The 5,000-nt window shown below is 35.4% G+C and overlaps 1 protein-coding gene across 6 annotated transcripts in view; it reads left to right on the top strand.

The window, feature by feature from the left end:
* The window catches only part of inpp5a (inositol polyphosphate-5-phosphatase A), a 639,159-nt gene that overhangs the window by 118,397 nt on the left and 515,762 nt on the right, over positions 1-5,000 (top strand). The window lies entirely within an intron of this gene.

Below are 5,000 nucleotides of genomic sequence, written 5' to 3'. Positions count from 1 at the left end.
AAGGACAGTGTTTAATTTAAGGACATTTTTTATTTTATTTACTCCTTATATATATATATATATAAAATGCAATATAATTATTTTATTATAATTTTTGTCATCAAAACCATAATTTGTCATGTGACTGCATCATCAAATCATTATTATTATTATTATTATTATTATTATTATTATTATTTTAGCAAAGCAGCACAGTTAATTAAATTGTATATCAATTGTATTCAAGCGTATCAAGGTGCAATAATTAAGATGTTTTGAGCATCTCTTTGGATGGACCAATCAGATTTAAAGACCATATAAGGGTGGAGTTTCCAGAGTGGCTCCATCAATCTGCTGTCAGTACACTCGATGACATCATCTGCTGGTTTGATTGACAGCTCAGCAGGAGTCAGAGTGGCTGCATGTGTGTGTGTGTGTGTGTGTGTGTGTAGGGTTGTGGACTGAACTGAACTGGTAGTGTGAACTGACCCCGCTCTGCTGGCTGTGAGTTATGGCTTTAAGTGCTGCTCTGATATTAATTGAAGAGCTGAATAATAGAGAAGCGGACTGAACAACAGAGAGGTCGAGCTGATGGATTCTGTCAGTCTGTTCGTCCTGCTGTTTAATCAGATGCTGTATTTATCCACGCAGACCTCCAGACCACATCACGCTGCCCTGCCAACACAGACACTGTTCTGCTCTGAGCTGGTTTTTAGATTCTGTCTGAATGATGGAGATGTTCATATCAGCAGTCCTGATTCAGATGTTTCAATGTGAACGCAACTGTGGAGTGTGATTTATTTATCATTTTACTTTTTTATTATTTTCTCAGTCTACATTTATTTTTGGATAACCTCTCAATTCATCTGTGCGAATGTGTTCTGTTTTCAGTCCTCATTCAGTTCAGGTTTTAATCCATTCTCAGTCTTGAATCAGTTCAGGTTTTAATCCGTTTTCAGTCCTGATTCACTTTAGGTTTTGATCTGTTTTCAGTCCTGATTTGGTTCAGGTTTTGATCTGTTTTCAGTCTTCAATCGATTCAGGTTTTAATTGTTTTTAGTCCTGATTCACTTTAGGTTTTAATTGGTTTTCACTCCTGATTCAATTTAGAGTTTATTTTGTTTTCAGTCCTGAATCGATTCAGGTTTTAATCTGTTTTCAGTTCTGATTTGGTTCAGGTTTAATCTGTTTTCAGTCCTAAATCGGTTCAGGTTTAATCTGTTTTCAGTCCTGATTTGGTTCAAGTTTTAATCTGTATTCAGTCCTGATTTAGTTCAGGTTTTAATCTGTTTTCAGTTCTGATTTGGTTCAAGTTTTGAGAATCGGTTCAGGTTTTAATCTGTTTTCAGTCCTGATTTGGTTCAGGTTTAATCTGTTTTCAGTCCTGATTTGGTTCAGGTTTAATCTGTTTTCAGTCCTGATTTGGTTTAGGTTTTGATCTGTTTTCAGTCCTGAATCGGTTCAGGTTTAATCTGTTTTCAGTCCTGATTTGGTTTAGGTTTTGATCTGTTTTCAGTCCTGAATCGGTTCAGGTTTAATCTGTTTTCAGTCCTGATTTGGTTCAGGTTTAATCTGTTTTCAGTCCTAAATCGGTTCAGGTTTAATCTGTTTTCAGTTCTGATTTGGTTCAAGTTTTGAGAATCGGTTCAGGTTTTAATCTGTTTTCAGTCCTGATTTGGTTCAGGTTTAATCTGTTTTCAGTCCTGATTTGGTTCAGGTTTAATCTGTTTTCAGTCCTGATTTGGTTCAGGTTTAATCTGTTTTCAGTCCTGATTTGGTTCAGGTTTAATCTGTTTTCAGTCCTGATTTGGTTCAGGTTTAATCTGTTTTCAGTCCTGATTTGGTTCAGGTTTAATCTGTTTTCAGTCCTGATTTGGTTCAGGTTTAATCTGTTTTCAGTCCTGATTTGGTTTAGGTTTAATCTGTTTTCAGTCCTGATTTGGTTTAGGTTTTGATCTGTTTTCAGTCCTGAATCGGTTCAGGTTTAATCTGTTTTCAGTCCTGATTTGGTTTAGGTTTTGATCTGTTTTCAGTCCTGAATCGGTTCAGGTTTAATCTGTTTTCAGTCCTGATTTGGTTTAGGTTTTGATCTGTTTTCAGTCCAGATTCAGTTCAGGATTTTATCTGTTCATAGTATGAATGATGTTGTTCATATGATTCAGTTCAACATTTGATTTGTTTACAGTCCTTATTCAGTTCAGAGTTTGATCTGTTTTCAATGCTGATTCATGTATTCCAGTGTGAATGTAGATGTGGTTCTTCTTCAGTCCGAGTTCGTTTTTAGATGAACTCTCAGTCTGATTGATGGGGTTGTTCATATTGAGTCGGTTCAGGGTTTTGATCCATTTTTTTTTAGTCCTGGTTGGGCAGTTCCAGTGTGAACACAGCTGTGGTGTGTGTGTTGTCTTCCTCAGTCTGATGGAGCAGAGACAGATGAGGTTTTCAGATCTCCTCTTCATCCATCACTGCTGGTGTTTATTAGTTATTGCTCCGTCAGTGTTGTGCTCTTCACGTGAGAGTGCAGCAGCTGTGCCGTTATTTATGGGATGGTGAAAGGTCAGCAGCGGATGAGGATCAGCCAATCCGGCACAGCGCAGCGGCCCATGACAGCTCTGACTTTTGATAGAGGGTGAATCGTCTTCTGGACGCCAGAGATGAGATTATGTGCTGTTCAGATGCTGGTCTCTCCGTGTTTAGGGCACTCCGATCTGCTCTGCACAGGCCGCTGCTCACAGTGAAGCAGAGCTGACGTCCGTTCATCACTGCCTCTGCACCGCTGCTCGCCCTGACCTTTACACTGACCCACACACATCTACCGCAGCAAGCCATGCATTTCACTCCAGGATTTCATCTTCATTTGCTTTTTTCCCCATTTCATGTCTTTGTAGTGTTGTGTCCACTAACTGTAGATTTAGTTTATTTTATTGCATTGCATATTTTATTCCATTTTATAGCATTGCATTGCATTGCATGTTTTATTTGATTTTATTGCGTATTTTATTTCTTTTTCACTTACGCTTTAATTTATTGCCTTGCATGCTTTATTTAATTGCATTGAATTTTTTTAATTGCATTGCATATTTTATTTATTATTAATATTATTTTATTGCATTTTATTATTTCATCATTTTTAAATGATTGCACTTAATTTTATGTTGTTGCATTGTATATTTAATTGCATTGCATAGTTTTTATTATTTTTATTTTTAATTGCATTGCATATATTTTTATTTAATAATTTTTAATTACATTGCACATTTGTTCATTATTAATATTATTTTACTGCATTTTTATTATTACATTTTAATTCATTGCATTGCATGCTTTTTTATTGCATTTCATATTTAATTGCATTGAACTTTTTAAATTGCATTGCATATTTTATTTATTATCAATATTATTTTGTTGCATTGTATACTTAATTGCATTGCATATTTTTATTATTTTTATTTTTAATCGCATTGCATAAATCTATTGCATGCTTTATGTTATTGCATTACATATTTAATTGCATTGCTTTTTGAAATTATTACTATTATTATTTTATTGCATTATTTATTAGTGCATTAGTGCATATTTAATTGCATTGCATATCTTATTTTTTATTTAACTATTGCATTTTATTTTGTTGCATCGCATGTTTTATTTTGATTGCATATTTTACTTTATTGTAATTTATTTCATGTTTTATATTATTGCGTTACATATTTAATTGCATTGTATTGCATTGCATATTATTAATATTTTTTTTCATTAATTTATTAATTTTTTATAATATTGCATTGCATATTTAATTGCATTGCATTTCATATTTTATTTTATTTCATTGCACTTTATTGCATTGTTGTCATCTATCTGCTGCAAATATTGTGAATTCTGTTTGCAATCAAATAAATAGTTCTAGTTTTAGTTCACTTAAATGCAACAATTCATCTTATTATTATCAAATATTATAAAAGAGTTTTATTTATATTTTATAAGTAGTTTATTTTTAGGTTTTTCCTTCCACATTTAAAGTCAAATATTTTTTTTCTGGTGTCTTTTGTCTGTATTTAAAAGAGTATTTTCTTCAGATTTACTGTAAGAGTGTGTGTGTTTGTGTTTGTATCGCACTCTGCTTTCTGCCATATGAGAAAATGCCTGTTATTGACATCATACGCTTAGCCTGCGGATTAATTTGAGTATGTAAATGTAATTGAATTTGATACAGTTAATCTCGTCCTAATGCCGAATGCCGAAAGATGCGAGGAGCAATCAAATTGTGCTCAGGCCTTTCATTTGCATCTTAGTTTTCAATAAAACGAGTCAGTGTGTAATTATGTGACCCGGCCGGTAATTAGTTTACTCATCGCTGCAGTTCACTCTCCATTAGAGAGAGCCTTAATTAGTCTCTCATTTAATAAGCAGAAGAGTCATGTGAGGCAAATCAGCCTCCGGATTGGAGGATCACAGCTGCACTGAACTCACTCACTCCAGAAAATAAACTCCAATCACAAAATCTAATCTCTCTTGATTTCTGAAGGTACTCGCTGAATCATATCTGCAAGAAAAAACAATACAACACGTTATATACTTCATCATTTATTTTAATAGTTTAAATATTTAAAAATGTGGCACAGTGGAGCAGTGGTGTCGCACTGTGGCCTCACAGCAAGAAGGTCGCTGGTTTGAGTCTCGGCTGGGTCAGTTGGTGTTTCTGTGTGGAGTTTGCATGTTCTCCCCGTGTTGGCGTGGGTTTCCTCCGGGTGCTCCGGTTTCCCCCACAGTCCAAACACATGCGCTATAGGGGAACTGATCAACTATCAGTTCAACTGTAAGACGGCGGCACACTGGCTCAGTGGTTAGCACCATCACCTCACAGCAAGAAGGTCACTGGTTCGAGTCCCGGCTGGGTCAGTTGGTGTTTCTGTGTGGAGTTTGCATGTTTGCGTGTTGGTAACCCTAACCTAACCCGGATGCTCTGGTTTCCCCCACAGTCCAAACACATGCGCTATAGATGAACTGATCTACTACACTAACCA

Source organism: Danio rerio, chromosome 13 (genome assembly GCF_052040795.2).
Source record: "Danio rerio strain M-AB ecotype USA chromosome 13, GRCz13ab, whole genome shotgun sequence".
Lineage (NCBI taxonomy): Eukaryota > Metazoa > Chordata > Actinopteri > Cypriniformes > Danionidae > Danio > Danio rerio.
This window is presented reverse-complemented; position numbering and strand designations above follow the sequence as displayed.